The 24,982-nt window shown below is 41.3% G+C and overlaps 1 pseudogene; it reads right to left on the bottom strand.

Moving 5' to 3' along the window:
• Window positions 1-23,248: 23,248 nt before the first annotated feature.
• Window positions 23,249-23,581, bottom strand: LOC143975888 (cytochrome c oxidase subunit 7A2-like, mitochondrial pseudogene; annotated as a pseudogene).
• Window positions 23,582-24,982: the final 1,401 nt, after the last annotated feature.

The following is a 24,982-nucleotide window of genomic DNA, read 5'->3' as shown; positions in this document are numbered from 1 at the left end:
AGGGATATAACACCCCGCTTCAATCTGTCGTTTTTGGGAGCCACTGGTCTATCACACCAGTTATAATACTTTTTTTGAATTGTGTTTGTCACTTTTTGTAGTATCGCTGCTGAACCGCTCAGCAGTCACAATGCTGCACAGTGGAAATGCACTATACTATGCTTTCTATATGTGCAAGTATTTTATACGTATATTACACCACTATATACTGCACACCAAATAGTACCCCTATACCAGTCCTTAAAAGGACCCTTGTTGACCTAATAGTAGCTAGCTAGAAGCTAGTGAATTGCAGACTGTCCCGGCTCCAAAAACCAAACTGTCCCTCCCTACCCTGAGAAACTACAGCTGAAGAATCGGTCAGCAGCACTGCATGCAGTGCACTATAATATGCTTTCTATATTTGAAAGAAAGTATATTATACTTGTACAACCCTATATACTATACACCTATAAAAGAACCTTTGTGGACCTAGTAGCTAGTGATTTGCAGACTGTCCCTGCTCAGAACACCAAACTGTCCCTCAGTCCCTACACTGATAAAAGACAGCTGCAGAATCAGGCAGCACTCAGCAGCACAGCAGTGCACCATAATATACTTTGTATATTTGAAAGAAAGTATATTATATGTGTACAACCCTATATACTGTACACCTATACCAGTCCTTAAAAGGACCTTTGTGGACCTAATAGCTAGTGATTTGCAGACTGTCCCTGCTCAGAACACCAAACTGTCCCTCAGTCCCTACACTGATAAAAGACATCTGCGAAATCAGGCAGCACTCAGCACCACAGCAGTCAGCAGTGCACCATAATATACTTTGTATATTTGAAAGAAAGTATATTATACGTGTACAACCCTATATACTGTACACCTATAAAAGGACCTTTGTGGACCTAGTAGCTAGTGAATTGCAGACTGTCTCTCCTCAGAACACCAAACTGTCCCTCAGTCCCTACACTGATAAAAGACAGCTGCAGAATTGGGCAGCACTCAGCAGCACAGCAGTCAGCAGTGCACCATAATATACTTTGTATATTTGAAAGAAAGTATATTATATGTGTACAACCCTATATACTGTACACCTATACCAGTCCTTAAAAGGACCTTTGTGGATCTAATAGTAATAGCTAGTGATTAAACTGACTGCCCCTGCTCCACACAGTGTCTGTCCCTACACTGACAAAAGACAGCTGCAGAATCGGTCAGCAGTGCACTCAGCAATCACCAGCACAGCAGTCAGCAGCAGTGCACCAGAACCCTATATACTGTACACCTATACCAGTCCTTAAAAGGACTTTTGTGGACCTAATAGCTAGTGATTTGTGTCACTACAGTCTGTCCCTGCTCCACACAGCAACCTCTCCCTACACTGACAAAAGACAGAATGTAAAATGGCCGCCAGATCAGGTCTATTTATAAGGTAGTTGGGAATGTCCAATTGTCCATGTGCTGAAATGTCTCGATTGTCCTGTACCCCATGACGGATGTGTCATGGGTCAAAGTTCTTCACAATGTAAACAAATATGGCCGCCACGAACAGCGATAGAAGTCCGTTGGTTTGGCGAATCGCGAACGAACAAAATTCGCCGCGAACTGACCGCCGGGCGAACCGCAAGGCCATCTCTAGTTACTCATTTATCTAAGGACTAGGGATGAGCAAGAACATTTGTAAAACTTAAAGTGCATGTAAACCCTTTCTTATACCTGGTGAAGTGAACAGCCTCAGATGATACACAGAGATGAAATACATCTCCCTACATAAGTTTTACTTGTATATCTGCTGTCTTCAGCTTCAATTATTCTTTAGAAACTGCACATGGTGTTAGAGATTCTCTCTTTCAGTTCAGCACTGGGAGTGGATTCTTGGCATACAGCCAAGACAGCTGATTGGGGGAAAAGCACCCCCCCCCCCCACACACACACACATAGGCAGATACTTGCAGAGCTTTGCTGTGACAAGTCAAGCTCTCTGCTAATCTATTTATAGATTTATAAAAACCTCCCTCTACACCAATTTCAGGCTGGTTTTATCTTGGTTGACAGAGAACTTGTCAGAAGTTATCATGCTGATAATAGAGCAACAGAACAGCAGAAGCACATGGGACTAAGGGCTTTGGACAGAGCTATAAAAACACTAGAGCTATATGTGCTTAGGTCAAATTTCATGAATCAGGTTTACGTCAACTTTACGTTAGTTGTGAAAGAGTGATTTAAAGCTTTCCGTGGTAAGCATTTAAAAGGAACCCTGATCCCTTTGTGCACGCAATTTACTATTAAGGTAAGTGCAGTCAATGACCGTGGAAATATAAGAGAAAGGTTTCTTACCCCCTGCCAGCCTTTCTCCATTGAATGGCTTTGTTTGATGCCCATTTACTTCATTAGTCTGGAACAATACTCACTTGTTTCCTTGAGGAACCTAGGATGTCCATAGTTATTATTAGAATGGTGATTGATTGGAGACCAAGAAACATATCAATGATATGCTTAAAGTGAAAGGAAATGCAGGTGCACTGCTACTTTCAACAGAATCCCATATATGACCCAAAAATATACAAAATAATAAAAAATTATAGAGATAAAAATAAATGCATAAAACCAAAGATCACAGTATATTTTGAAACCACATTTAATTTTAAAAAAATCACTTGATAAAATAAGACTATTGCATTTGAAAAGATAAGTAAATCTCGGGAAAAAAATATAGAAGCAAATAGAGTTGCAGCAAAGATTAAGAGTCACTTTAAACAAACAGAACATAAGATGTGTACATTAATTACACTGCACTAAAGTGGAAACAGCAGCTGTACACTGTCCTGGGAACTTTGTCATGTTTTCTAAGGACATGCATTGATAATGGTGTCTACATTGAAGAGTTTACAAACCATTTCTGGATCACATTAGCATACGGCTGTGGTTTGCAAGTAGAAATAAACATTTACGAAGTGTAATATAACCAGATTTGTTTGAGAATTCTCAGTCCAAAATATTCTGCATGTTCAAATATGCACATAAGTTTGTTTCTTGTGTGAAATCTATACCTCTGCAACTACTAGTGAGTGTTATTTTGGATGTGAATACATGGCAAATGTTCAGGTTTTTTCCTGAATGGTGGCTGATTTATAGAGGTAGCTGAATTTGTGTGTTTATGCTAGTTTGCTTGGAAAATAAAACTGCTACTACTGTTTCTACTGCAATTATATCTACTATTGCTACTATAATAATTCATTACTTTATATTGACCAGAGAATATAGCATTTTTACAACTCAAAAAATACATGCTTTTAGCTAAGTGTTTTGAAATCATGTGTATACTCAACTCCAACAATATATGTTTATTTTATTTAATGTTATCAATCTTATTCAAATGTTGACTCTCCAATTATCTCTTTTTTTTGTAGTCTCATCTAAAGGACAACTTTCACACCACCCTTTAAAGCAACTCTCTTCTTTTTTCAAATGTTGTACCTTGCTGTCTTCAAAGCGGTGTCTCTTGTACATTAAGGGTAGGTAGACTGCAGAATCTTGACCCTTCTTATGTTGGGCAAAGGATTTATTTATCAATCGTTTTGTCTCTCAAAGATATACTATGGGTTGGTGCACTCTTCATGACCTTGGATTGTGCATACCACATTGCTTTGCTTATCCTTGGTTTTGAGCCTTTTAAGTGTATATTTCTAACTTAAGCTGGTCATATATAGGTAGAATGCCAAATGAAAATTCTTAGGAAAAGAATGTTCTAAGAAAGTGTGTTTGTTTTTTCTAATCATTAGTGGAATTGTTGCTCATTTTTACTACGGTGTAGAAAAAAACTGAAGGAGCAGGATGGAAATTTTCTCTCAAATAGTGTATGTGTTTTTCATTTGGTAAAGTTCAATCATTCCAAAATCAAATGTTAAAAGCAAACAAAATCTTTCAAATTACATTTGAATGTTCTGAAACTGTTCTGAGAATTTCGCACAGACTTTTCCTAAGTCTTTTCATTTGAAATGCTATCCATCTATGGTCAACTTTAATGTGTTGCTAAGTTGGGAACACACAGAGATGTAAGGTTGAAGACCTTTTCACACTCCAACCAGATATGGGATGACTGTATGATTGTTGATGTTCTCCAACTCCTTCATGCCTATATGTCTGGTGGCAATGCTTAACATTGCTGCCATTTTAACAAAAGTGCAGTCTGATTAGCCGGGTGGTGGAGGGAGAGAGCTCTATATTCAAGGTGTGTGTGTTTGTGTGGGTGTGTGGGGGCGGTGTACACATGCCTATGTGTTCTCCTGTGCTGTGTGCATTACAAACTTCTGAAACCTGCATATCAGAAATTCTTGGGTCCTGCACTTTGTGTGATAAGCAATTCCAAACCCTGCACATTGTGCAATATGCACTCCTGATTCCTGAGCACCATGCAATATTTATGTCTGATCGCTATGGGAAAGGCATTTCTGGGACCTCTATCTTGGGCAATATGCACTCCCAAGTCCTGTTGCCTGTGTTAATTGCACTCCTGAGCACTGCATCCTGTGTGACACACCCTGCTGAGCCCTGAACCATGCATTATGGTCTCCTGAGTGCTACACTATATACACTTACACTTTATGGTACGGTTTATAGAAACCCCAACTAGAAATGATGCTCTGCTGTACATGTTAATCTCAAACCATGCAGAGGTTATTACTATTGCTCATATAAAAGAACATATTGATAGCAGTGACCATTATTTGGAAAGATACTGGAACGATAAAAACACTTCATTTTAGGAGAACACATTTCCAAGACTGAGAGATACTCTCCAAAACTAAGACTGAGCGGGATTATAGTCATTGAAGAATAAATAAAAATAATTGAATGTTTCAAATCAACTGTATGCAAATACTATGCAAAATATATTACCAATAAGATTAAAAAGCTAAAACTAAAACCTATGCAGCTCACATTAAAAATGAAAAAGCTATAAAGAATAAGAAAAAGGCATTTAAAAAGTATAAAAATTAAGTAATGCTATTATCATTTGAAAGTTACAAAAAATATAGCAGAATGTGTAAAAAGGAAATCAGGGCTGAAAAAAAATCAAAATACACAACAGGTTGAATAGGAAAGTAGAACAAATCCCCCAAAATGTTCAGATATTAACATTAAAAGTCAATTCTGAGCATGTAGACCCTTCGCTAGATAAATCAGTTTGTCACTGCGGACAAAGAGAAGGCACATTTATTATATACCTTCTTCAGCTTCATGGATCCAAAGGAAAAAGGGGGAGCTCAAGTCCATAATGTAGGTAGTATTAACATAGTCCCAAAAGAACTCAAAGAGCTCAAAACTGATATGCTATAGAAACATTTGCACAAAATAAAGGTAGATAATGCACCTGGACAACATGGCTTACACCCTTGTGTCCTCAGAGTTGAGCTCTGTTATTTTACAGCCATTATTACTAATTGTAATAAACCCTTTAATGACTGGCTTATGCCGCTAGATTGGTGCAAGGCTGATGTGGTGCCTATAAATAAAAAGGGATCAAAGTCTCTGTTTAGTAACTACAAACCGCAAAAGCATTTGACACAGTTCCCCTCACAAGTGTGTAAGTTAAGATCTATAGGCTTAGAAAATGTTGTTTGTAAAAGGATAGAAAATGGGCTAAAAGGCTATTTTCAGAGAAAAGTGAATAAAGTGGTTGTAAATGTATTCCATGCATTAAGGTATTCTATGCATTTTTTGTGCACTCTATACACTAGGCAATATATTACATGTAACCTGACCACTACACACTGTATGCTATATTTTACATTACATACTTCATATCAAAGTGTTTTACGATCTCAATAGTTGCTGATTGCTAAGTATCACAATATTTTATGAAGTTCTTCTGTAAAGACCAACTCCAACACCAAGAAAGATGAGTTAATTGGGGTTGGTCGATGGGCATAGAAGATAATAGATTTTTTTCTAGAGTTGGGTTTATGGTTGGCTGAAACAAGTGTAGCAGAAGAGTTTTATTCTGTAAAAAATGGTTGTGCTGAGGGTTTTACAAGTCTGTTTTCACTTGATGCACAGTAATTAAAGCATATTGTGTGAGTACAAGGATTGTGGCATATATGTGCCATGTAAACAGTAAGTAAACTCAGGGTTTCTTTAACCACTTCCCGACCAGCGCATGACGATGTACGTCGACAGAATGGCACAGGCAGGCATATTGGCGTACATGTACGTCCAATATTCGTTGCCGCCGTGCCATCGGGAGCGCGCCGCCGGTGGCGCGCTCCCGCGCTGGTCGGGACCCCCGTGAGTCCGGTCGCGGGACCCGCGGACTCGATCGCCGCGGGCATCCCCGCGATCGTCTCACGGAGCGGCCGAATGGAGGAAATGCTGTATAAACAACATTTTCCCATTCTGCCTAGCAACTAGTGACACTGATCTCTGCTCCATGTGATTGGAGCAGAGATCAGTGTACACTAAATGAAAGCCCAACCCCCCCACAGTTAGTAACACACCCCTAGGAACACTTAACCCCTACACTGCCACCCACAGGTTAACCCTTTCACTGCCAGTGTCATTTACACAGGAATCACTGCATTTATATAGCAGTGATTACTGTATAAATGACAATGGTCCCAAAAATGTGTCAAAAATGTCCGATGGGTCCCCGACAATGTCGCAGTCACAATAAAAATCGCAGATCGCCGCCATTACTAGTAAAAAAAAAAAAAAAAAAAATTATTAATAAAAATGCTATAAAACTATCCCTATTTTGTAAACGCTATAACTTTTGCGCAAACCAATCAATAATCGCTTATTGTGATTTTTTTTACCAAAAATATGTAGAAGAATACGTATCGGCCTAAATTGAGGGAAAAAAATGTTTTTTTATATATTTTTGGGGGATATTTATTATAACAAAAAGTAAAAAATAATGCGTTTTTTTCAAAATTGTCGCTCTATTTTTGTTTATAGCGCAAAAAATAAAAACCGCAGGGGTGATCAAATACCACCAAAAGAAAGCTCTATTTGTGGGAAAAAAAGGACGTCAATTTTGTTTGGGAGCCACGTCGCACGACCGCGCAATTGTCAGTTAAAGCGACGCAGTGCCGAATCGCAAAAAGTGGTCTGGTCTTTGACCAGCAAATTGGTCCGGTCTGAAAGTGGTTAAAGGCGAAGTATAGCCAAAGCTTGTTCAGTTTGTTCTGCACTCCTGTGACCTGTTTTCAGCAGACAGCGGGCTGAAGCCCGCTTTCAGCTGACATCACAGAGCTGATCCAGGCTAGAGCAAGATGGCCACAATGAAGTCAGGATCTGCTCACAACCCTGGACTGGCACCAGGCTCAGCCTTTCAGCAAACTGCTGAGAGGCTGAGCCAGCCGATCCCGCCCCCTCCACAGCCCAGCGCTCCAGTGAGCACGGGGGGGGGGAGCAGACAGCGGTGACTGACTCTCACCAGCTCGCTGCTCATGGAGCTCTGAGAATCAAGTGATCAGAGGTGTTTGGAACTCGGTTCTCAGTCTTAGAGTCGACGGGGGACAAATAAAGCAATGGCTGCATCCACCTAGGTAAGTATGATTCTTAAAAAAAATACTCAACTTCTATCTTAACTATGGCACTTTAAGCCCTTCTCACTGTTACCACAATTTAGTCCAATGTACCACTCACCACAATGCTCTATGCAAGCCTTTTTACTGTATACAACTTGGTTCCCAAGAGTATCCCAGGTTCTTCACAATTCCACCAATGCCACATTTATTGTAACAAATTAGTCCTGGCCCAGGATGTAAATGCCTCCCTGAGACTACAGTTCTTCTTCAGGTTTTTCTGTATGACAACCAGGTAAGTAACCTTTACATAAAAATAGGATCTTCCCCATGATGAGTCTGTTCTTATGTAAATAGATCCATTTACGGTAACATTTTATGAGCCTATACCTTTATTTGGCAGATTTCAGCAACAGAATAAATACATTTCAGAGGAATTTATGATCGTACTGGATAGTGACATCCCCATTCATGATGGGAGAATCTGCATGGGAAATATTTATTAAATCTCCTTTAAAATGCAAGCACCTGAACTCAAAGCAACAATTCCAATGAAGTCTATTGGGGAATATTAGACATGTGCACTGCCAAAAGAATTGTTTGTTTTCAACAAAACTGACCACAAATCAGCCATCAAAAAACCCTTAAAAGCAACCAAATCCTGTATCTCTTTACTCTGGAGGGAGACACATCCTCTATTCCTCTCCATGTGGTTCTTCTCCCCAGCACCTTGTCCCTATGTTGATGGGGAGGGGCAGACTGTCCGGGCAGTCGATGCGGCCATGGCCTGAGGGCCTGGCCATGGAAGGGGGCCCACCAGTACTGCCTGCTGGAACTGATGGACTGATGGCTGCAGGGCTGAGCTGTGTCTCTCTCACATACAGCTCAGCCTCAAAGCTAGCCTTGACACCCCTCCTCTCTCTGCATGAATTCGAGAGGAGAGAGAGCTCATCTTCTGCTGGGTCTGCCCCACCCACACTCCCCAGGGATGTGTGGCATGGAAGCCAGAAGAGAAAAGCTGCAGACAGCCTGTGCCTGAGCCTCCACCCTGGGGTGAGTAAGCTCACCCGCTCTCCTGCCTTGCACTGTATAAAACACATTTAAGGGGTGTTTCTCCTTAGAGTCCACAGAGCTCCCCCTTTCAATGTAAGTGGATAATCTTTAGACTTTAAGGGGGGGCTCTGTGCAGATGCTGATGTAAGGAGGGCTCTGTGCAAACTCTGATGTAAGGGGGGCTCTGTGCGGAATCTGATGTAAGGAAGGCTCTGTGTGGACTCTGATGTAAGGGGGACTCTGTGCAGACTCTAATGTAAGGGGGCTCTGTGCAAACTCTGATATAAGGAGGGCTCTGTGTGGACTCTGATGTAAGAGGACCCTGTGCGCATTCTGATGTAAGGGGGCTCTTGGCGGACTCTGATGTAAGGGGGGCTCTGTGCATATTCTGGCGTAAGGAGGGCTTTGTGCGGACTCTGATGTAAGGGTGGCTCTGTGTGGACTCTGTGGGCTTGGCTGCGCAAACCGTCATACCTATACATCAGTCCGTGAATGAGATAGTGTTTTTTTACCAAAAATATGTAGCAGAATACATATTGGCCTAAACTAATGAGGAAATTGTTTATAGTGCAAAAAAAAGCAGCGGTGATCAAATAGCACCAAAATAAAGCTCTATTTGTGGGGAAAAAGGACATCAATTTTATTTGGGTACAATGTCACACAACCACACAATTGTCAGTTAAAGCGTCGCAGTAGAGTATCACAAAAAATGTCCTGGTCATTAAGGGGGTAAATCCTTCCGGGCTGACGTTTTCGTTTTTATTGTTGCACTTTAAGCATGATTAAAATCTCTGCTCCTGAAATAAATGATCTGCATTGATACATGTGGGACCCAGACCCTCATACCACTTTTATGGCCAATTACTTACATATAAGCCTTCAAAATGGGCACTTTTGATTTTTCATGTTCGGCTCCCATTGAGGGGTTTCGCCATTCGTGTTAGAACTTTTACCCTGTTCAGTAGTTCTGCTGTGAACAGAACGCTGGGTGTTCGGCGAATCTATTCTAGTATCTCATTTGAATCTCTTTAACCCTTCATTTCAGCTTCCCCATAGACTCCAATACGTTTGATCAAAATGGTAAAAATTTGCTCATAACAAATGTTTTTTGTCCAAAATTTTAGAAAAGTGTCATCCCTAGTGTTGAGCCACTCTTATGCCGTGTACACACGAGCGGAATTTCTGACAGAAAAAGTCAGATGGGAGCTTTTTGTCTTATATTCCGATCGTGTGTATGCCCCATTGGACTTTGTACGTCAAATATTCTGACGGACCTGGAAAGAGAACATGTTCTAAATTTTTCTGAAAGAAAAATTTCTATCGGGAAAACCGCTCGTCTATGCTGTTTCGACATACCAAAAACGACTCACGCTCTGAAGCAAGTACGAGACGGAAGCTATTGGCTACTGGCTATTGAACTTCCTTTTTCTAGTCCCATCGTATGCGTTGTATGTCACCGTGTTCTTGATGGTCGCACTTTGGTGTGATATTGTGTACGCAAGACAGCTTGAGCGGAATTCCATCGAAATTCCATCGGAGAAACCTTCAGAGTTTATTCTGAAGGAAAAACCGCTCCTGTGTACACGGCATTATACTTTTAATAGTTTCATGCTTTTCACAGTACAGTTCTTAAATTAAGTGTGAATATGCTGTTTAGATGTTACATTCCTATAAAATATTTTCATTTTTTTTTTCTTTTTTAACATTGGCTCATTTCAATGAAGAGCTGCTGAAAAGACACAGCAGAATTATCATATTTTTTTTACTACAGTCCTTAATCATTTCATCTTTGTTGGTGTTCCACATAAAAAATGTTGCCTTTGCATAACTTTTAGTAGAGGGTTTACTAGACTGAGTGTTTCAATAACATCTGTGGTACGGAGCTGACCTTCTTTCCATTGGGAATCGTATACTGCAATAAACTTTTCAATATAGCCTTACTGTCTTACTGCACAGTCAGAGCATTCTTGGTATTCATAATCTAGTGGTGGTCTCTTCACACATCGATTACTTTTGTAGCCTCTAGCTGAGCAAGTAAAGGAGTGTGTACAGTGAACAAAGAAGCTGCTTCCTAGAGAGAACACACATTTGGGCATATAATCCCGAACTTTTGCAATGCCAATCATACTTCAGTGATAAAAGAAACAAGCTTCTTAGGCAGCAGCTATGGCAACAAAATAGTAATAAAAGGAAAATTCCAAAAGTTTTACGTATGTTTTTTCTTGCAATAACCTCTATACGTTTTGTTTATGATGCTCAATATATCATTGTTAAATTGATATTGATATTATTCCAATGGATCGTTGACCATAATTACTATGTCTCTGTAGATGATCCAGGTTCCAAGTTGCACTTACATAAAGTTTGAGCATAGCTTGTAAGATGGAATGTTTCAATAAACTTTGTGTCATACAGTTGACCTGTATACCTTTGAGAAATGTTTTCTGTCATAAGATTTTCAGTGCAGTCATACTGGCAGGTAAAATAGTTGCAATGAAAGGATATAAAACCAGAGTTTGAAAGGTCATATCTTTTAGACATAAAAGCCACTGATGATTTATGGCAGAAAATATATAAAGGATAATAAAAATTTCACAAGCCTGACAGTCTGGCATAGGGAAACTATAACTGTGTTTTTGAAAAATAAAAACCCTGCTATCTTCTGATTCTTAACTACAGCGTGCACCATTTTTAATAGTGATGAACAGCGTATGTAAATATACTGTAAGGTCAGGCTATCCTAGCTTAGGCAAAGACATGTCAGTCTTTTATATGTTTTGCAAAATATGGGGCCATCACAACTTACACTGATATTTTGGTTATGGGTCATTGCTATTAGGTTACATGTTAACCCAAGCTATTGATCTATCTATGAACTATCTGCCTTACATAATATTATTTAACTACTTCAGCCCCGGAAGCTTTGGCTGCTCAATGACCAGGAATTTTTTATGCGATTCGGCACTGCGCCGATTTAATTGACAATTGCGCGGTCGTGCAACACTGTGCCCGAACAAAGTTGCCATCCTTTTTTTCCCCACAAATATAGATTTCTTTTGGTGGTATTTAATCACCTCTGCGGTTTTTATTTTTGCATTATAAACAAAAAAGAGTGACAATTTTGAAAAAAAAAACACAATATTTTGTACTTTTTGCTATAATAAATATTCCCATTTAAAATAAAAATGTTTCCTCAGTTTACGCCGATATGTATTCTTCTAAATATTTTGGTAATAAAAATCGCAATAAGTGTATATTGATTTGTTTGTGCAAAAGTTATAGTGTCTACAAAATAGGGGATATATTTATGGCATTTTTATTATTATTTATTTTTCTTACTAGTAATAGCGGCGATCTGAGATTTTTATCAGGACTGCAACATTATGGCAGACACATCAGACACTTTTGACACATTTTTTAAACCATTGACAATTATACAGTGATCAGTGCTAAAAAAATGCACACATTACTGCATAAATGTCACTGGCAGGGGTGGGGTTAACACTAGGGGGCAATCAAGGGGCTAACTGTGTTCCCCGACTGTGTGTTCTAACAGTAGGGGAAGAGGACTGACTATAGGAGATGACAGATCATGGTTCCTAGCTATTAGGAACTCACAATCTGCCTTTCCTCTTCTCACAGAACAAGGATTTGTGTGTTTATACACAAGCGTCCCTGTTCTGCCTCTCGTGCCTGTGATCACACATGGCTGGCGGTCATCACGACTGCTGGCCACGAGCATCAGCACTCGCGCAATGCAGCGGGTGCCTGCTATCCCGCTTAAAGGAGCCGAAGTACAGCTACGACAGTTTGCGGGATTGTGCCATCCTGCCGCTGTATAATAACGGCGGCTGGCCATCAAGTGGTTAAAGGAGTTGTAAAGGTAGAAAGTTTATTTATCTTAATACATTCTATGCATTAAGATAAAAAAACTTTTGTGTGTAGCAGCCCCCCCAGAGCCCCCTAATTACTTACCTGAGCCCCATCTTTCTCCGGTGATGTCCACAAATGTCTTAGCTGTCTGGGACACTCTTCTTGATTGGCTGAGACACAGCAGTATTGCCACTGATTCCCGTAGCTGTCAATAAAAGTCAGTCAGCCAATCAGGGGAGAGAGGGGGTGGGGTCAGGTCAGGACTCCATCTTTGAAGGGACACGCGGAGCTGTGACTCGGCTCCAGTGCCCCCATAGGAAGCTGCTGACTGTAGGGATACTTGATAGGAGAGAGGGGCCAGGCGCAGCAAAGAGGGACATGAGAAGAGGAGGATCTGGGCTGCTCTGGGAAGAACCAACTGCACATAGGAGGTAAGTATAACATATTTATTATTTGAAAAAAAACAAAAAAACAAGACTTTACAATCACTTTAAATATCCAACAGGGATAGTGAAATTATTCTGTAGTATATCAGGTGAATAAAGCTGTGATCATTGGCACCAAAATGTATCTGCCGTTAGCCCCAATTATAATATACGAAGTTGTTGAGCAATCCAACCGGACATCATTTATCCCAAATAGGATATCAATTGTATTGATAGGAAAGGCACTAGCAGTGAAACAATATAGTTCAGTATAGTTACATAGTTGGTAGGTGATGTTGAAAAAAAGACACAAGTCCATCAAGTCCAACCTATGTGTGTGATTATATCTCAGTATTACATTGTATATCCCTGTATGTTTCGGTCATTCAGATGCTTATCTAATTGTTTTTTAATGAACCCCCTCTAAGACCACCGCCTGTGGAAGGGAATTCCACATCCTTGCCACTCTTACGGTAAAGAATCCTCTAAGTAGTTTAAAGTTAAAACTCTTTTTTTTTAAATTTTAATGAGTGGCCCCGTGTCTTGTTGAAACTCCCTTCCGCAAAAAAGTTCTATCCCTATTGTGGGGTCACCAGTATGGTATTTGTAAATTGAAATCATATCCCCTCTCAAGCATCTCTTCTCCAGGGAGAATAAGTTCAGTGCTTGCAACCTTTCTTCATAACTGATGTCCTCCAGACACTTTATTAGCTTTGTTGACCTTCTTCGTACTTGCTCCATTTCCAGTACATCCTTCCTGAGGACTGGTGCCCGGAACTGGATAGCATACTCCAGGTGCGGCCGGACCAGGGTCTTGTAGAGTGGGAGAATTAGTACTTTATCTCTGGAGTTAATCCCTTTTTTAATGCATGCCAATATTCTGTTTGCTTTGTTAGCAGCAGCTTGGCATTGCATGCCATTGCTGAGCCTATCATCTACTAGGACCTCCAGGTCCTTGTCCATCCTAGATTCCCCCAGAGTTTCTCCTCCTAGTGTATAGATTGCATTCATATTTTTGCCACCCAAATGCATTATTTTACATTTTTCTACATTAAACCTCATTTACCTTGTAGTTGCCCACTACATTAATTTGTGCAGATCTTCTCGCAAATACAGAGATTGAACTGTTTACCCCATCCTCCAGGTCGTTTATGAACAAATTAAATAGGATTTGTCCCAGCACAGAACCCTGTGGGACCCCACTACCCACCCCTGACCATTCCGAGTATTCCCCATTTATCACCACCCTCTGAACTCACCCTTTTAGCCTGTTTTCAATCCATGTACTCACCCTATGGTACATGCCAACAGACGTTATTTTGTAAATTTTGAAAATAAGGAGTTATAATATGTCTCCAGTGCTCAGGATCAGTGCTGCTTTGTTTTCAGCCCTCTATGTTCTGAGAACCTGCGATCCTGTATTCTGTTTACAGTTACTGACCTGGCTCATATGACTACTCACTGAACTCTGCCTGTACAGACATCAGCTTGCCTCCTGACCACCGCTTCTGTCTGCTCCATGTGCTACTGTTCCACTGATCAGCTTCTGATCTGGCTTTTACCTTGGCCACGCTCCTGCCTTTGCCCCTGTACCTGATCTATCTTGCCAGTGTATGACCCAGATCGCCTAACTCTGCTATTCCTCCTGCTGTTGCCAGGATCTCCCTGTCTACTTGCTATGCCTGCTTACCCACTTTCTGCTGCCTTGCCTGAGAAGTGAGCAGGCATTGCATTAGGTGGTGGATAATTTCTCCCAGAGAGGATTGAAGACATAGAGCACTGGGTTTAGGACTGAATACAGAGATCCAATTTTGGATTAGAGCACTTGATGGACTTTTAAGTTGATACATTGTTATTTTTGGATTATTTTTCGTTTATTTGTTTATATTTGTGTTGCGCTTCACTTTTATAACAGAGATATATCACCAGATGCAGCTTGTCACTTGCCACCCGATGCAAATTGTCACTTGACAAGTCGCCTGCCACCAGATGCGGGTTGTCACTTGCCACGTCGCCTGCCACCAAATGTGGATTGTCACTTGCCACATCACCCACCACCAGATGCAGCTTGTCACTTGCCATGTTACTTGCCATGTTGCTTGCCACCAGATGCGGATTATCGCTTGCCACGTCACCTGCCACCAGACCACGTCACTTTCCTGACACCAGCTGAAGCTTCCCACTGTTGCCTGCCACCAAAAAATACCAGATGCAGCTTGTCAATTTTTAAATGCAAAGGCAATTTGGTGGCAGGCAACAATCACAACAGAGGAATAGCCTTCTGGCAGTCTCTCCCCAGCTTTTCAGCACATGCGCATTTGCTGGGTCCCAGAGTGAGGGCAGGCAGTGAGAGATGATGTAATCTTTCTGCTGCTCACAGCTGCACAGTTAAGGCGGATCTGCGGTGATGAGGGGTGGGTGATGACGTCATCTCTTTGCTCGCTCCCTTTGCAGCCTGCCAGCTCGCTCGCTTGCTCGCACGCCCCCTGGAAGCCTGCCACACTTGCGGCCCAGCTGCAGAGGGGCCCTGGCTTGGTAACGGGCAATGGCCTGGTGGGTGGGGACCCGTGCCTTAAAGTGAATAACTACATTTCAAGAATTTTATTAGGATTAAAAAAAAAAAATCCAAGTTTACAGCAAAAATGTTGATATGGTAAATATTTCAAAGTCTCAATTTTTTTAAATTAGGAGAACAGACTTATTGCAAATATTCAACCGTGTCAAGATAATTGATTATTGTCATATCAAATAAAATTGAACAAACAAAATGTTGTGTACATCAAACATAGCTAGACATCATGTTCTATCTGTCCTGCACACATGGTATTAAAATTATACGTATGTGTCTGACTTTGTACTTCGATGTCAGCTGGTCACAAGGTAAACTTGTTGTTCTAAGGAAATGCCATATCATTTCTTATTATAGGATGGAGAGAGGAAAGGGGGAAGCTTGATTGTCAAGTTCCAACAATCTTGGGTTGCGTAAAAGAAGAGGGAGGGAAGAAAAAAAAGGGGAGGGGGGTTGGGAAAGGGGAGTATCAGAAAGAAAGAATCCAGCACTGTTTCCGTCTCTGGGTAGCATGTTTCAGACGCTCTGTTTGGTGTCTGATGCTGGTTTGTGAGCAGAATGTGAGTTATCAACACATATTGACTCTTTAAATTCAAGCCAGCATGTCCACGTGCATTTAAATTTAGAGGGATTCTCATGCACCACACTGATCAACTCCTCCATCTCCGCTGTCTTACAAATTAGGTTGTAACATTCTTCATGTTTTGGGGGGTTTTTGGAATTACAATGTGCAGAAATGAATTGTCTGGCAGCATTTACAAGATGTAGAGCTAGTGATTTGTGGTACACAGACTTTGGTAGAGAATAATGGTGTAGTAGGTACTGGACAGGGGTAAAATCAAGATTATAGGTGGTTATCTTAGTTATGTCTGCATGTACCGCAGACCAAAATGGTTGTAATTCTGTGCATGACCACCATAAGTGTAGCAATGAGCCAGGTTCAGGTTCACAGCTCCAGCATAGGGGAGATGTGTATTGTATAGCATGGCTAGCATATGTCGTGGAATGGATCTGGAACAAATAGCCTTGAATGAGGAGAGTGACCAGTCAGGGGAAGTTCCCGGATAGTTGAATGTAAATCCAAAAGAGAAAAGCTGATGTGAGCATCTTAGATTTTAAGGTTTCGTAGGAAAGAAAATTACCTCTGTGAAAAAAGTGTTCTGCTTGTATTCTTTTATAGGGCCAGACATCTTGTGGCAGGCTCGAAGACCTTGTTGGATATTAATTAGTAGAGGAATATATTTAAGATTTTAGAGGTCATATAGGGAAGATGGGAGCTGGATTCTGAGGTAGAGGATGGATCGCTTTTGCCATAAAAAGGGGAACCTAGATTTGCATGCTTTCACCTCAGACTTCGGCAAAGTCATGTTTAGGGCAAACGATTTAGAAAAGTTAATTTGCAGGTTAGATATGGTTGTCTCGTTCTCACGTACCTTGTAAATGAGCCTCATCATACGTATCTGACTCGCGGCCCCCTGATAGAGCAGACAGGGAGCCCGAGAGTTCAGAATGGTATGAGTGCCTGGCAGGTTAGTTGTCAAAAGAGCTGCTTTGGAGTTTTTGATGCCACGGGGAAGATGACCAGCAAGATGACAAGTCAGGGCAGTGGGCAGGCTGAAAACTGGATCAGCTGATATCAGGATACCACACACCTGGATATTAAGGATGTCACATAGCAGATCGGCCCAAGGGAAATGGTGCACAGACAGGTACAGGCAAACTGGGTCATACACAGGCAGGATATATCAAAACAAATGCAGAAGCCAAGGTAAGTTGGTAACAGGTGGGCAGCGTGGTAAACAAAGGAGCAGGCAGGATCAAGGTTAAGGACAAGCTGAGGTTGGGTGCAGGCAGAAGGCATAATCCTGGGTACTCACATTTAGTAAAAAATACCATGGATAAAAACAAACACATATCGAACGAGCGCCGCGCTCGTACTCCGGACGTCACTTCCGGTGTCCTCCTATCTCTATTGCGTTCCTGTATAAATGTGAGTACCCAGGATTATGCCCTTTTTATAATAAAGTGGAAATATTAGTACATACTTCACTATCGGTGCTCCTTTTTTCTTCTATGGTAATTACCTATGGTTTATGACTGAGCATCTAGAGGGAAATATCTGCAGTACCTACACCAGCTGGCAGCAACATTTAACCCTTTGGAATTAATAAATGCTGTTTACCTTACAGCAGTGAGGTAAGGTAGCCACTGCACCTAGTATGTGAACACTTTTTGAGGATTCACAAGATCACCTGTGGAATCACTTCTCCGCTCACGGAGTTTCTCCTTTCATGGCACTGTGTGGACTCACAGATTGCATGATTTAATACAGATGGTTTGGTGTTGTGGATTGAGACACATCGAATCTTTATTGGACTTTATTTATTTACACTGATGCACTTTACGTTTTATATGCTGTGATTATATATTTTATTAAATAATTTACACTGCACTTTATTGAATATCGTTTTAGGCACTGATGCACTTTAGAAGGTGTACATTTTGAAGCAGCTAGTTGATAGTATAAATACAAAATATCTGCTATTTTAAGTTTTGTGCACAGGCACATTTTTTGGTATTTGTTTACTCTATTTAGTAGAAGTATTAATTTGGAGCGCAACACCACTTATTGATTCTTTACTGTACACATTTGGGGAGGGTTTGCACCCCTGCCGGTGATTTGCTGCAACCATAGTTTTACTTTTGTTTTAGTTTTACATTTATTGTGGCGCGAGAATATCTTATAATTATTACAATAAAGAACATGCTCATGTCCCTACAAACATCTTTGATGACAGACCTCTCATCCCTCTTCCATAAAATCAACACTGATATGATGAATGCAATGGGAAAGAGGGTCACTACTATAGAAAGGGGAATGGCGGAATGCACAACTACTGTGAACGACCTGATTGACACATATGAAGAAGTTAAAGATGAACAAGAATGTGTCCGGGCCAAGCTGGCTGATTTAGAAGACCGCTCCAGGCGTAATAACTTGAAGCTGAGGGGGATACCTGAAACTATACCACTGACAGATCTGAAAAAATATGCCAGAGATCTTATACACACTATTATACCAGATGCTTCACCAAGAGACATTGTTGTAGACAGAATCCATAGAATTGCAAAACCCTCCCGTCTAGCAATATCAGTACCACGTGATGTTCTCATGCGAATACACTTCTTTCACATAAAAGAAAGATTGCTGTATGAAGCAATAAATAAATTGCCTTTGCCCCGCCCATTTGATGGAGTTCAGACATTCCCAGATCTCTCCAAGTACACGTTCCAGCTTAGAAGAGATCTGAATCCTATCACCAAAGGCCTCCACAACCATAAAATCCTGTACAAGTGGCGGTATCCCACGACCCACCTCATCACAAAGAATGGCACCACCCACACTGTCAGCGATCTGCAGAAAGGATTGCATCTCTTGCATGACTGGGGTATCATATTAGAACCCCCAGAAAATACCGCCTCTCCCCTACCACAGCGTAAAATACCACATCCTCGCCGCAACCAAGGAACCAAAGGATATCAACCTCAAATCAATGCCTGACCAAGACAGGCTGGCATCAACAATGCAAAATCTCCCTCACTGTTCACTGTTCACAGGTGAACACTCAGTTCTTCCAATTCACTAACTGTTTCCCCCTACAGCGGCCTAGCTTATTTCAGCTTGAATATAAGTCTGTTCAAGCTGCACCTACTCCTGCATTGACCAACCTACACCTAACAGGAAAGTTCAACGGTTTTTCTTTTCTTTTTTTTTACAGTTATTCTGACTTGTTGCTTTCTCCACAGCTCCAACTCTAAGCTTACAGTGATGCAGATCTTCCCATACAGTGGGTTCACCAGTTCTGGTTAAGTGAACTCTATCTTTAGCTTGCCTACCACCACCTAACTGTAAGTGTTTATCATTTAATTTCCCACCCACGCATCACCAGAACCCAACAATGCCAATCAACATTCTATCACTGAACGCCAAGGGACTTAATCACCCTGCTAAAAGACATTCCCTATGACTCACTGCGGAAAAACTCCATAATGATATCATCTGTATTCAAGTGACACCTCTACTGCCCCAATCGACAAACCTGTGTTCTAACACTAAATACTCCCATATTTACCATTCTACTTACACATAAAAAAAAAGAGTCCTCATAGCTATTAAAAACAACATAGACTTCCACCGGATACAAAATATTTCTGATTCCCATGGCAGATTCTTAATTCTAATCTGCACAATCAATAACGTCAAGTATACATTACTAAATGTGTATGCCCCCAACACCCAACAGATGACTTTTCTTCGGAAGGCCATAAGAATAGCACAAGAAGCCAAACAAGGCCACCTACTGATCTGCGGTGACTTTAATTTGGTAAATGACATACATATGGATACTACTTCTGCAGCAAAAAGGAGAGAATCCCCCCTGAGGCAACTCCTCACATCACAAGATCTATTTGATGTCTGGAGGTGCCATCATGGGTCAGAAAAGGACTATACATATTTCTCTCCGCACCATAAATCATATTCAAGAATAGACATGTTTCTAACTGACAAGTGGTTACTACAAAAAAATCAGTGCATCTGTAATCCACACCATGACGTGGTCAGCCCAAGCACCAATAACAATCTCTATCTCTGACAATAAACGCATGAAAAAAACATTCCTTTGGAGAGCTAACAACTACATACTGCAAAACCCAATTCATTCTCAAGAAATCACAGAACATCTAAAAGAGTACTTTGACCTAAACAGTGGTTTGGTGGGGGAACCCACCATGGTGTGGAATGCACATAAAGCTGTCATTAGAGGTATCATAATGAAATTAAGCCATTTATGTAAAAAGAAGAGGACGCAGCATATCGACAACTTGACATCCCTAATCTCCAAGAAGAGACTCTACATAAAAATTATCCAAACCCACATAGACTAGCCCAACTGATGTCACTACGATAGGAATTGAGGACATTACTCCTCAACTCCTTTGAACAAATATAACGAAAATCAGAGCCACATCCTACTCTACCTCCAACAAGGCGGGAAAAAATTGGCACAACGACTGAAAGGGAAAAGGGCCAAGACTAAGATAACTCATCTAACTCACCCCCACACTAAACAGAAACTAACCAATCCTCAGGACATAGCCAATGCATTTAGTGACTACTATGGTGATCTCTATAACATAAACAGAGACTCATCCACGCCACAACCCTCCCATACAGATATTGACTCATTCTTACAGCAAATTACTCTCCTAAAATTGTCCGAAGCACTAACCCTTCTGAATGAACCCTTCACCGAACAAGAAATTCTAGAAATGATAAAATTGCTTCCACCTGGGAAAGCCCAAGGACCGGATGGTCTAACAGGGGAATATTACCAACAATATACTAGTCAACTACTCCCATACCTAACGCAATTCTGCAACAATGCTGCCTCCTCTTCCACGCTTGCTAAAGAATCATTAAATGCTATTATTGTAACACTCCCAAAATCAGGAAAAGATCCAACCTCCCCTCAAAACTTTCGCCCCATATCACTATTAAATTTAAATGTGAAGATTTATGCCAAAACTATAGCTAGACGCCTACTTGACATAATGCCAGATCTCATCCATTTAGATCAGTCAGGATTCACCAAAGGAAGACAGGCCCCTGATGCCACAAGATGTATAATCAACCTAGTACACCATGCTGAATCTAGCGGAATGCCTTCTCTGCTGCTCTCCCTAGATGCAGAGAAGGCATCCGATAGGGTTCACTGGTTGTATCTCCAAAAAGTACTCCTCAAATTTGGATTCAAGGACCATATCTTTAGAGCTATTATGGTGCTTTACACCAGCCCATCTGCGCAAGTATACTCTGCAGACATGCTATCCCAACCGTTCAACATAACCAATGATACACACCAAGGCTGCCCCTTGTCACCACTGATTTTTAACTTAATGATGGAACCTCTGGCTGAACACGTACGCTTGAATCCCCTAATTACCGGTCTGACGGCAAAACCTCACACAAAATAAACCTCTTTGATCCTGTCTAATCCAACAACCTCTTTTGCAGAAGCACACAAATTATTAGAATGGTTCAGAAGAGTCTCCTATTATAAATGAAATGCATCCAAATCACACATACTAGATCTCAAACTAAATGCCACAACGAAAAATTTGTTACAAATCCAATACCCGTTCTCCTGGCCGGATAAAAGCATCCCCTATCTAGGGATCCATCTTACTAGATCAATCAAACACCTTTTCTCAGAAAACTACAAACCTCTCCTGACCATACTACATTCAGACATTCAATCAATAATCAAACAAGAATTGTCATGGTCTGGGAGACTTGCAGCATTTAAAATGTTCCATTTAACACAAATCCTCTACTTATTTAGGACCCTCCCTATCTTCATACCCAAATATTTCTTTAACTCTCTCCAAACCTTATTCAATAAATGTATATGGAAAGGGTCCAAACCCAGATGTGCACACTCCAAACTACTGAAACATAGAACAGCTGGGGGGTCAGGTACTATAGACTTTGAGGACTATTACACAGCTTCACTATTAGATCAACTCGCTGAATAGTTCCGTCAACGCCCTACTAAACTATAGAGTAACATTGAAATTTCTTTGACAGTGTTTTAACTCAGTTGACTAAGTCATGATATAGCAACAAGTTAGACTTCAGATGTTCACATACTGTTTATTATGGACTATCTATCATTAAGTCATAGTATTTCCCCCAGGCAACAAAAAAGATCCAACTTGGGGTGCCTGGGGGACAGTCACAATATGGTTATGTTTATATGAAAAACCCATATCTACTGCATCAATTTTCATATTAGAATTCCCTGTTAGTAGATTCATAAATATGTTTATGTTCATTAAGCAACCTGCAACTCTAAACGAACAAGCACAATGTGTACATTGTCTGTATATGTATCTAATGTAAAACAATAAAAACGTATTGATGATAAAAAGTCAAGCCGGGTCAAGACACAGGGACAGATTTCTGAAGCAGGCTACAGGTAGCAGGGGTCATGGGAAAGCTGCAGATCAGACAGCAATGATCCTGTTTACAAGTCCTGTTTAAATAGCTTGTTTGATGCCAAAAATCGTACGCTTACATGCAACGGCGCTCGCAAATGTGCACCAGCCCGGCCAGCAACAGTATTTCCTCTGAAGTGCACTTCCTGAAATTGCCCCCTCCTAATGGGAGGCCTCCAGATGCCCAACTGGGCCAATTTCACAGTATGGGTTTGCATGAATTTTTTGGCATGGATATTACTTTCAGGCTCCCATGAGTTATCTTCTGGCCCGTAACCCTTCCACTTGATTAAATATTGAATTTGATTGTACCTTTTCCTGCAGTCCAGAATTATTTTGACCTCAAACTCCTTCTCTCTGTTGATTACAGGTTCCGGTGGACCAGCACTTTGTTCGGGAAAAATATTGGGAACAACAGGGTTTAACAAGGTCATATGAAAAACAGGGTGGATTTTGAATAAATCAGGTGCATCTGCATCATATCCTGGTCAGAAAGATCACTTAAATCTGCATAAGAGTGTATTCATAGGAATGAAAGAGGAGTTACCAATAAATACAGCAGGCTTTGTAATCATTCCTTAATTTGAATAGTACTCACAGCCTATTTGATTGAGGAAATGGCCGGAACACCTTTCTGTCGTCCCTCCACTCTAAAGTAAAACTATTGTTTTTGGAACTCAATAGTAACATGTAAAACGCTCAGTAAGATAGACAAAAATAACATTTGACATGTTTGACATTTGCTCTGATCAGTCCCAGAATTTTTTATTTTTTTTGGGCTGTGAGGCCATAAAGATCACTATGAGGAAATAGATGGTCCCTCCAAGTGCTAATGCCATAGTGGTTTGGTACAGAAGTCTGTCGGAATATCCTCCTTTCAAGTGGACAGGTATGCCATCAGGTTTCTGGAAGAGTTTCTGTAGCTCTGGCACTCTGTTTTTGATCAAGGCGTCAAGGAAGTTTTGTTGGTGTTGCAAAAATGGGTGCTGGAGCCTCAGGCTTAGGAACCCCTGCGGGCTGTAAACCTCCACCGGCACCACCCCGACCAGCTTCTGAGTGAAGCCGCTGAACTTATAATACATGGTGGTGAGCTCAGGCTCCGTCAGGACACCGGGCTACTCCAACAGGAAGCCTTCTTGCTCATTTTTGATGGCTTTCGTCAGACCCACCAGGTGTTGGCAAAGTTTATCCATGGGGAGGATCCTCGCTTAGGCACAGACATGGCTGTCTGATACTGTCACATTCTCAAGTACCTTGTAGATTAGCCCGATAATGCAGAGGAAGGCCTCCCATGTATCTGACTCGTGGCCCCTGATAGAGCAGACAGGTGCCTGAGAGTGCAGAATGGTTTGAGTCCCTGGCAGGTTAGTTGCCAGAAGGTCTAGGTCGCCATTCCTGATGCCATGGGGATGATGACCAGCAAGATGAGAAGTCAGGACAGCGGGCAGGCTGGAAACTGGATCAGCTGATATCAGGACACCACACACCTGGATTCTGAAGTTGACACACAGCAGAAGAGCCCTGAGGGATATGGAGCACAGACAGGTACAGGAAAACTGGGTCATACACAGGCAGGAGATATTGGAACAGATGTAGAAGCCAAGGCAGGCTGGGGTACAGGCCAGATCGTTAACAGGCGGGCAGCATGCTAATCAAAGAAGCAGGCAAGATCAATGTCAAAGACAAGCTGAGGTCAGGTGCAGGCAGAAGGCAGGAAGAGTCAAAGGCAAGCCAGGTCAAGAAACAGGAACAGATCTCTGAACCAGGTTAATGGTAGCAGGGGCCACGGGAAAGCTGCAGATCAGACAGCACTGATCATGTTTACAAGCCCAGTTTAAATAGCTTGTTTGGAGCCGAGAATCGCACACGCACATGGACTGGAGCTCACAAGCATGCACCAGCCCAGCCAGCAGCAGGATTTCCTCTGAAGTGCACTTCCTGACAATGGTGTTATATTGTGCAAAGTCATTAAGTAGGTTAGGGATTGTAAATTGTGGATTAGAAAGAAAAAGTAGAATATCATGGGCAAATTCCACAACTTTATACATGTGCTCCTTAACCTCAATCCCCTTGATTTTATGATTGTTCCTGATTAGATTCAATAGAAGGTCCAGGGGGGAGAACAAATAGTAGTGGTGACAGAGGGCAGTCTTGCCTGGTGCCATTAGACACAGAGAAGGCTGTTTACCCTAACTTTCTTATAATCCCAGGCCACCCAGTCGGCTTAGAATTAAGTGTCAGGATAAAATTCAGCATATTATACTAAATGCCAACAAGTGTTAGTACTGCTCTCATATAATCCCAGGCCACCCTGTCGAATGTCTTATACACATCCAAGGACAGTAAAAATCCACTATTTTTGGTTTTAGAGAGCCAGTATTGCAAGTTTAATGCTTTCAGGGTATTATCCCTGGCTTCTGTACCAACCTGGTCATCATTTATGAGAAGTGACATAAGGGAGGATAGATGATTTGCTAGGATTT

Source organism: Lithobates pipiens, unplaced genomic scaffold (genome assembly GCF_037356315.1).
Source record: "Lithobates pipiens isolate NorthernLeopardFrog02 unplaced genomic scaffold, aLitPip1_a1.2 Scaffold_13, whole genome shotgun sequence".
In the NCBI taxonomy this organism is placed as follows: Eukaryota; Metazoa; Chordata; class Amphibia; order Anura; family Ranidae; genus Lithobates; species Lithobates pipiens.
Note: the sequence above shows the minus strand (reverse complement) of the source record. Positions and strands in the feature narration are given on the sequence as shown.